Raw genomic sequence first — 9,797 nt, forward strand, 5'->3', positions numbered from 1 at the left:
TAAAGGTGGCACAACCAGTTATTGAGTGTAAGGGGGCAATTTCTTTTCCACACAGGGGAATTGGGTGTTGCATAACTTTGTTTATGAAATAAATGAAGTAAATATGTAATTGTTGTGTAATTTGTTCACTTATGTTCCCTTTATCTAATATTAGGTTTTGGTTGAAGATCTGATAACATTCAGTATCACAAATATGCAAAAGTAGAGAAAATTAGAAAGGGGGAAAATACTTTTTCATAGCACTGTAGTACAAATATTATGAAAATATAAAAGATCATATTTTTTTTTCTTCTACTTAACAAAGTGTGGGAATAGGACTTGAAATGACTGAAATGCTTTCTAAATATAGTAACAATCAAATTCTAAATGACTTACTATAAGATTAAACCTTTCTTATAACTGTAAAATAAATATGATAATATTTAGTGACAGTACAAATCTGGTCCCATTTGATATAACTGACAGAGCATTTTTGGTCAAGCCTCCTCTGAGCGACGCAGAGACACCATTCGAATGTCTGCGGAATCGTCACAACTTCAGTTTTACACACAGAGATGAAGTCCCTCTGTGACCAGGAGAAAGTGGTGGTGTGTCAGGAAGAGTGGTGTGTGCCTGACTTCACAAGCGGCAATGAGTAAACGCACAACAAAAGAGTTCAGGTTTCAGATGCTTTTACTTGAGCTTTTAGTGTCTCTGGCGCCACAAGCCATTAAAGCAAGAGGGTGGTTAAAGATGGCGGCCACCTGTAGTCTCTTGCGGCAGCATGGCCTGACTAGCAGAGTCTGTGGCAGGAACGCGAAACACAGTGTAAGTGGGGAGAGTAGGCACGCTGTGTCTTCCTAACTGCTCCACTTGAGTGAGGTCCAGCCAGCACTCTTGTGCCAGTCAGTTGATTAGGGAATGCCTTGCAGGTGTGGTGATTAGTAATCCTGCACAGGTGTGTTGGGTGAGCAGAGCTGTGGCGCTGTCTTCGACTGGCCTGGTGCTGAAGGTGATGCAGCCTTCCACAATGCTGACCTTAGTGCCGCTGTCCACTGTGCTGCAGCCAGTGCCGCTGTCCATGTTGCTGAAGTGAGCGCACCTGTCTCCTGTGCTGAGGTGGGTGGCTCTCTCCGTGGTGCTGCATTGGGAGCTCTTCAGCCATGACTCTGTCTATGCCTCTCACGGTGCCACATGGTGATTAAATTCTTTAGCATTTTTTTATGTTGAGAGTTCTAAATCCGGTTGAGAATGTCACAGCGGGATGAAACCACGATTGCTGACATCGCTAGACTGTGCCCTTTAATATGCCGTCTCCCAGGGGGAGATGACATCGATTCTTTGTATGGATAGGAACGAAAATGTGACACGTCACTCCCTATGGAAATGTGGGGAGTGAAACCTGACACTTCAAGTCAGCTCCACTGACAGAGTGGGAGAGGAAAGCAGACAGGTGGGATTTTCTGGCACTATAAGGCACTCGACCCTGCGATGTTCACAGAGCACTTTGTACACCAAAATGTCAGTCCGAAACGGTCCAGACCTGCTCAAAGACCCCTAAATAAGGGACTTAACGTCTAAGTTAAGCAATGAAATGTCAAATTAGATGCCGATTCTGAAATAGAAACTGAAATGGATACTGAAATAAGTAAGAATTCTGAAATAGATACTGAAATAAATACAGATTCTGAAAGAGATACTGAAATAGATACTGGAATAGATACTGAAATAGATACTGAATTGATTGATTGATTGATTGATTGATAGGGAAAAAATATGCAGTGGCTGTGCTTAGACAGGCAGACCAATTCTGATATATTTTTTCACTAATTGCTCTTTAGACCAATCAGATCAGCCCTAAAAATAAAAATAAATCTGATGTGAAAAGATCTGATGTGATTGGTCAAAAGACCAATTAGTGGAAAAAATATCAGAATTGGGCTGCCTGTGTAAACACAGCCACTGAGTACAACACAGGGAATACCATGTTCAAGTGGTTTCACTTGTTTCCAACGTGGTGCCGATGGAATAGATGCAGATTCTGAAATAGACATTGGTAAAGATACTGAAAAAGATGTTGACTCTGAAATAAACACTGAACTATATATTGAAATAGCCTAGATACTCATTGTGAGTGGTAAAGAACGGTGACCTGACGCATTGCAGTTCTGTGGATGTTTTTTGTATCAAAAGGTAATACATTTCCGCATTTTGACAGATCATTGTATATGTATGAATGCTGTGGATCTTATATCCACAGGTGGCCTGCAGGCCTAGCTGACATCTCTCAACTAGAACGCCCAGTCATCTGTGTGACACATTCTCAATAACATGCCACCCATTGTCTTTACCTCTGTTTCTCCTCCTCTGATTCTTTCTGATGATGCTATCTGACTGTCACTCTCGTTCCCCCTCTCATTCCCTCTCTTTCCCTCATTTTACCCATTTCCACCAACTTCACTCTCTCTCCCGCTCTTCATCTCTCCCATTCTCCAACTCTCTCAGTTTAACTGCCAGTGTGTGTGTGTGTGTGTGTGTGTGTGTGTGTGTGTGTGTGCCGTAGTTTGGCAGTGCTGTTCCATAGACAGTGTCAAAGCTCCTTGTGTTCCTCTGTATTGATGCTAATTGCTAAAGAGCCCCATTTAAACCGGGTGGGCCATGGGCTAAGACAGTCTGCTAATAGAACCAGCTTTACCCGCCAGGAACACTGGCTTGGAACCCAGAACTCAGAGCGTGGAATGCATACATACAGGGACGGGAAACAGGACACTTTCAATGTCAATGGCTCTATATAGTACACTACTTTTGACCAGGGCCCATAGGGCTCTGGTGAAAAGTAGTGCATTATAGTGAATATGATGTCATTTGGCACATAACAAAAGTGATTTATATCCCAGCCAGGCAAAGCACGTGTTATCAGCGTCCTTGTGTTTTATGTACAGTCTCATGTGGCGTTTATAGGTTATATTCTTCAAGAATCAATGGGTGATTGCCGATTGCACATTTCATTGACAATTTTTTCTAAGGTGTTTGCTGAATGGATCAAAAATCTATTTTCATGTCATCTGACCAAAACACATGTTCCAATCCAAGTGGCAATGCCATTTGGCAATCTCCAGGCTTCTTTGTTGAATGACATGAAAATAGAGCTCTTTGGCCAAGCACACTAGTTGTGGGTTTGGCATCGAAATGAGAATGCGTGAGCAGAAAATAACCCCATACCTACTGTAAAATATGGCGGTGGATCTTTGATGTCCACTGGGCCTGGGGCCCTTGTTAAGGTCAACAGCATCATAAACATGACCCAGTATCAGGACATTTTAGCCAAAAACCTGGTTGCCAGGAGGCTGAAACTAGGCCGCAAGTGAATCTTCCAGAAAGACAATAACCCCAAGCACACATCATAATCCACAAAGAAATGCTTAATTGACCACAAAATCTAAATGTTGCTAATTTTTTTACAGTCATTTTTGCTCATCTTTATCAAGGATGTCTGTAATTTCAGACCCCACTGTAGCTTTAAGAGATTTTTAATTAGGAGCTATGTAAAATAATGAAAATCAGCGCTACAAAGTAAAATATATCCCCTATAGGGCTACATACTATGGGAAAAACAAGAGGAGGGGATGTAGTTGAGAATGTTTAATGTCTACGTTGTTCTTCCTGGTCTTCAGGAAGGCCTCAGAGCTGAAACGTCAACATTAAATAGTCTCTACTACATCCCCTCTTCTTGTTGTTCCGCTAATTAGTATATGACCTGTTAAGTATGACTCAACGGGATAAAAACAGGATGGAAGAAAACTAGCCTAAACAACTTGGAGTCTAGATACACCAACTTTGCAGGTAAAGGACGCTGTGGTAGGTATTACCGTGGAACGAAGATAGGGTGTTCTTGGCTCTTGTATCCCTCTATTATTAAGCCTTGCCATGGTATATTTATTATAATGGTGCATTATTTATTGGTCTCTGATTCATACTACTGGTGGCTTCCACCCCAGTACTAGGTGGGCCTGCTTTATCAAATGAGCTGGAATAATTATGGTTGTGAAAATAATAGCCTTTTGGATTATGGTTTAGATTCAGGTGGAGAAGAGAGCCAGAGTACAAACCTATGGACAACCCCCACTACCTCACGAGTCACGACTACCTGGCTACCCCGCCACAGGTGCCAATTCTGAAGTAACCGTTTTAGAATTGTAGAATTGGACCATTGTAGTCTAAGGCAGTTAACTTTGATAAAAGTTTAAACAGGTTGGCACACGGACAATATGGGCCAATATCCTTCTAGTTTCCCAAATGACACCCTATTCCCCACAGGGCAATCCCAGTTAAAAACAAACATTCCAACAACTTTACAGAATGTTCCCTTAAGAGTCTGATTAGGTCATTAACTAATGTTTTCATAACAATGTTCCTGCGATGTGCAAGGAATGTTTCCAAGAGACCATTACCTTAATGTCAAATAGAACTGGTTACCATGTTCTCAGAACTTAAGATACGAATGTTCTTGACACGTTTCAAGGGAACGTTGCAAGAACATTCATGTGTCCAGTTTTATGTGTGTTAGGAGAATATTCCATCAAAGTTCCACCAAACATACACAGAACATGGTTGCCATGTTCTCAGAATATAACATATTAATGTTCTAGACGTGTTCAACGAAAACATCGCAAGAACATTCATGTGTCCAGTTTTCTGTGGGTTAGGAGAATATTCCATCAAAGTTCCAACAAACATACACCGAACATGGTTGCCATGTTCTCAGAAGATAAGATATTAATGTTCTAGACACATTTCATGGGAACATTGCAAGAACATTTGTGTGAAAAAATAAATAACACACATTACGTTACCAAGCCAATCAAGGCCCTGATTACTGAACAATTCAAAGTATTTTGTTTCTTGGCAAGGTTAGGATTACACACAGTGCTTTTAACATAGAGTGTTTTTACTTAACATACTCGCCACACTTTGACATACACGATTATATTTATTCAGTAACTATTATTCAACATGTCCTCACCTGGGATTTGAACTCACAACCTGTTGGTTCACAATACTCCTATCTTCTTGTTACGCTAACATGTCCATGTCAGGTATCAGTTAATCTGACTGTTCTCTCATTATTTCAGCAAAAATAGGGCTTTCTGAATATTAACCCATTTTAATGACATGCCTGAATCACTATGATCAATCAAATATTTTCATGAGTGTAATTTCAACAGATCTGACATTTTCTTCAAAGCACATTCACCCTATTGCTTACACCTACCAAGTTTTTCCAGGGCCTAACTATACTGGCCAAAGCACATGCCCTAGAGATATCCCTTATTGGGACAGGGGTTAGGGTGCTTGTCATTGGTGGCCTGGGTTTGAGACATTTTTACATTTAAGTATTTTAGCAGACACTCTTATCCAGAGCAACTTACAGTTAGTGAGTGCATACATTATTTTTATTTTTTTCATACTGGCCCCCCGTGGGAATCGAACCCACAACCCTGGCATTACAAGTGCCATGCTCTACCAACTGAGCTACACGAGACCTGCTAGAGGATTCACCCTACTCTCTTAGCAATATATGTCATTATTGCCGTTTTTAATTGCATTTATCAGACACTTCGATTGTTTATATGGAAATTTTGTTAGAACAATTGGAAATATTATTTATGCAGCTTTGTTTATTCTCATAATGTGTATAGATGTCTCCTCTTTCACACATTTCTGGAGCTTTGGCTACCAACTTTCTGTCTTTGAGCACGACCTACAGATGCTTTTTTAGGTTTCTGGATGAAGAGATCAATGCTGCCTTTGCAGATGTTTTATTTTACTAAAATGAGAGGCAGCTCTGCAGAATGGTCACTAGCTGGCACAGCTGCCATCTTTCTTTGATTTTCAGCTTTACAATAGCCTATTGGAAACGAGTTAGCATGATATCCGTTAGCATGAGCCAAGGCTTTAAAAAATATATGTAACACGCCGGTAGAGATATGCTTCTGAAAGTAATATTCGGGTTACTTGAAAAATAAACTTGAATAATATTACAATATTTGAAGACATTAACTCGTTATATTACTTTGATACTCATAAAAGTTATACATTTCTGTAAGTAATGTATTACCCCCAACACTGGTCCCAAGTGATTCTGTTGCAATGTGTCTATTTTTCCACATTAAAACTTGGAAATGGAACTCTGTGTTGTGTATTGTTTTGGTATAACTTGCATCATCATTGCTTAAATGGCAAATTTGAAAAAGTACAGACATGTTACTGTAAATATACACATGTAAGATATTCTGAGATGATGGTAACCATGTTCTAGATATGTTTCTATCAGAAGCAACACTACCACCTGGGCCATGTTTTGGCAATTAATTAGGAATGTTACAGATAGAAATGCAAAGAGACACATCTTTGTTTTACATTGTATATGTGGTGTGGGTTTCAAGAATACAATAGAGAGTTCTCTTTGAGATGCTTAGCTATCTAGAATTCTAACGATTCCAATCTTCCATTGAGAAACTAATTTTAATTAGATAAGATAGGTGTGTTGTAACTGTTGCCAAATAATGACATATGTTCCTAAGAATGCGAGAGTAGGGAGACTCCCCTAGATGGTCTTGAACCCAGACCACCAACGACAAACACCCTACCCACTGGCCCAATAAGGGATAGCTCTAGGATATGTGCTTATTGGGCCAGTATAGTTAGGCCCTGTCCACAAGAAACCCTAAACCCTCCCCCTAGGCACTTGTGCACAACTGAATATACTTTATAGGTGTAAGCAATAGGGTGAATGGATTTTGAATTAAATATCAGCTCTGTTAACAATACACTCAAGAAAAACTTGTATTGATCATGATTCAGGAGTATCATTAAAACAGGTTAATATGCCCTACCAACACTAGACAACTATACAGAAAGCCCTTACATTGTTCAATAAGTAAATCAAATCAATGATGAGAGAATAGTCAGATTAACTAACGCTGAATACTGACGCTGAATTGGTGGCGTATCAGGAAGCTCTGAATGCTATAAACCAAGAGGTTGTGAGTTCAAATCCCAAGTGAGGATATGTGGAATAATAATTCCTGTATAAATGAACATGCACAATGTAATCATGTATGCTGAAGTGTGTTAAATATGTAACTTAAAAACACTGTATATTAAAAGCACTGTGTGTGAGTATCCCTTGTCAAGAGACAAAAATAGCTTTGAATGGATCAGTAGTTCACCAATCAGGGCCTTGATGACAACAGTAACAAGGTGTACTGAAAGAGAATGTTTCTTTGGGACCATCAGACAGCTGATACACAGAAATGTTCTTGCAACGTTCCCATGAAACGTGTCTACAACATTAATATCTTACATTCTGAGAACATGGCAACCATGTTCTGTGTATGTTTGATGTGACGTTGATGGAATATTCTCCTAACCCTCAGAAAACTGGACACAGGAATGTTCTTGCTACGTTCCCATGAAACATGTCTAGAACATTAATGTTGTATATTCTGAGAACATTGTAGCCTCGTTCTAGATAGGTCCTGCTTGACATTAAGGCAATGTTCACCTAACTTTAATACCAAAATATGCTAAAAAGATTCTCATAAGGTTTTTGCTAACATAGTCAGAATGTTGCCCTAACTAATGGAAAACTGGACACTCAAACATAAGGGAAACATTACAGGTAAGATTACAAAAATGTTCTCCCTCCCTAGAATTCTTAGCAGGGATAGGGTGGCAGGTAGCCTAGCAGTTAAGAGCATTGGGCCAGTAACTGAAAGGTTGCTGGTTCTAATCCCATCATGCTGACTAGTTGATGTGTGATTGAGCAAGGCATAATTGTTGGTGTAAATCACTCTGGATAAGAGTGTTTGCTAAATTACTAAAATGGGCTCTGGTTGAATGTAGAGAATAGGGTATAGGCAGGGTATAAATGGAGATGTAAATGCTTTGCCATGAATGGGATCCACGTGTGCATTTCAATTGGTTGCCATGAGAACAAGGCTCTATTTTTCTTCTACTTTGGTGAGTTATGAGACCACCAGCTTTCTGCCACTCTTCTCTCACACAGCACCTGGCAATGAGTCAAGTTTTAGTCTATCTCTCTCTGCTACATTTAGAGACAGAAGAGGGAGCCATGGTTCGGATAAGAAGTAGAGCATTTTAAAAGCAGGAAAATCAGGTATTTCTTTATGATTGCTTGGCAGATGCCACAGTGAATGCTTGGCAGGTGACAATGATGTAGGCTGTGTGTAGTGGTTAGCGGTTATGATATGAAGATTTGGCTTGGAAAGCTGTTGTAATGTGCACTGAAGTCCACAAGCGAAGGGAAAAGGTAAGAGGAGGAGTGCGCGTAGATGCAAGAAGACATTATACAATGAGCAAATTATCATGCTGTTTGTATGTGGCTGCTATGAAAGTTAACTGTGTTTGCGGTGATCAGGGGTGTATTCATTCCACCGATTCTGTTGAAAAACGTTTCTTAAATGGAAGCAAACGGAACAAAGCGGGGATAAACAGACCTGAATTTATCCAATAAAAACTCTCATTTGCAACTATTGGACTAATGATTACACCCGAGATCAGCTAGATGTCGGCAAGAGTGTGCAAGGCAGTATTGCATGTGTCACTGTCTGTCACCTTGATTACTCCATTTTTTTCTCTCGACCTGTGTATCATGTGGTCTAAACCTATCGATGTTACATTGAGCTGGGTGAATGGAATATGAATGTCAGTCATCCAATATGCTGCTCATGAAATGGTCCTCCCTCATCTTAAATGGCATCGGCCACCACTGATAAACACACACACACACACACACACAAAAACATCATATTTTTCACTTCACTTGTGATTCTCCTGGAAAAGATGATTTGACACAGCAGCTGTAACCTTGCCAATGTCCTGTTGAAGGTGTGAGCGGAGGTGAAACACATACAGTAAACAACTATGGGAGGCAGTAAAGACTGAAAGACGTCAAAGCAGCAGTTACATTGGCATGGTGTGGTTAGAGGAGTAAGGCTGAGGTGAATCGCTCTAATCAGATACAATAAACAACTGAGAAAGAGGGGGTTTAGGGGGAAGAAAGAGGACTGGGCAAAGAAAACAAGGGAGCGAGAGATCCCTTGCCTCCTCATTAATCTTGTATGCCTGTAGATTGTCAGGGGAGATACAGGTGCTGTCTAAGCAGGGTGCCATCGACTATCACTATCACACTCGGGTGTCACGACCTAACCCTATGAACAGAATCAACTGTATTTGTCACGTGCTTCGTAAACAACAGGTGTAGACTAACAGTGAAATGCTTACTTATGGGCCCTTCCCAACAATGCAGAGAGAAACATTTAGAAATAATATAAAAAATATAACACGGAATGAGTAAAGATAACTTGGGGTATCGAGTCGATGTGCAGGGGTACGAGGTAATTGAGGTAGATATGTACATATAGGTAGGGATAAAATGACTAGGCAATAGGATAGATAATAAACAGTAGCAGCAGCGTATGTGATGAGTCAAAAGGGTCAGTGCAGATAGTTAAATAGTCAACCAAATAGCTACTAACTATTTAGCAGTCTTATGGGGGGTAGAAGCTGTTCAGGGTCCTGTTGGTTCCAAACTTGGTGCATTGGTACCGCTTGCCGTGCGGTAGCAGAGAGAACAGTCTATGACTTGGGTGGCCGGAGTCTTTGACAATTTTTATGGCCTTCCTCTGACACCGCCTGGTATAGAGGTCCTGGATGGTAGGGAGCTCAGCCCCAGTGATGTACTAGGCCGTATGCACTACCCTCTGTAGCGCCTTGCGGTCAGATGCGAAGCA

General features: G+C 40.5%; 1 non-coding gene across 1 annotated transcript; it reads right to left on the minus strand.

Moving 5' to 3' along the window:
• Positions 1-5,447: 5,447 nt before the first annotated feature.
• Positions 5,448-5,523, minus strand: trnat-ugu. The gene has a single exon. It is a non-coding gene; the product is annotated as a tRNA-Thr (tRNA).
• Between the last annotated feature and the right edge of the window lie 4,274 nt (positions 5,524-9,797).

Source organism: Coregonus clupeaformis, chromosome 24 (genome assembly GCF_020615455.1).
Source record: "Coregonus clupeaformis isolate EN_2021a chromosome 24, ASM2061545v1, whole genome shotgun sequence".
Taxonomy (NCBI): Eukaryota; Metazoa; Chordata; class Actinopteri; order Salmoniformes; family Salmonidae; genus Coregonus; species Coregonus clupeaformis.